Genomic DNA, 358 nt, shown 5'->3' with positions numbered 1-358 from the left:
ATTCTTAGAGTCTGGGATATAAATTTTAAAAAGAAGGGTAGCAACTTACTTTTTGGAAATTGAATCAAACCATCAACCACTCATTCTTTTATTTATACGTGAATTAACCCACTCTTCAAGCAAATAAATAGGTGTGAAGACAAACATAAATGAATATATCCATTGACAAGTATAAGAAATAACTTGTGGTTTTAATAATTCATAAATAAACTATTCTAAACAACATAATTTTTCTTGTTTTCAATTGGGTAGAAATGTAATTGAGCTGGAGAGACAGTAAAGCAGGTAGGGAAATTTTCTTATATATGGTTGACCCAGGTTTGATCCTTGGCATTCCATATGGTCTCCTAAGCCTGCT

This window comes from Sorex fumeus, unplaced genomic scaffold, assembly GCF_029834395.1.
Source record: "Sorex fumeus unplaced genomic scaffold, SorFum_2.1 ptg000047l, whole genome shotgun sequence".
Taxonomy (NCBI): domain Eukaryota; kingdom Metazoa; phylum Chordata; class Mammalia; order Eulipotyphla; family Soricidae; genus Sorex; species Sorex fumeus.
The sequence above is the reverse complement of the archived record's forward strand: the minus strand, read 5'-3'. Positions refer to the sequence as shown.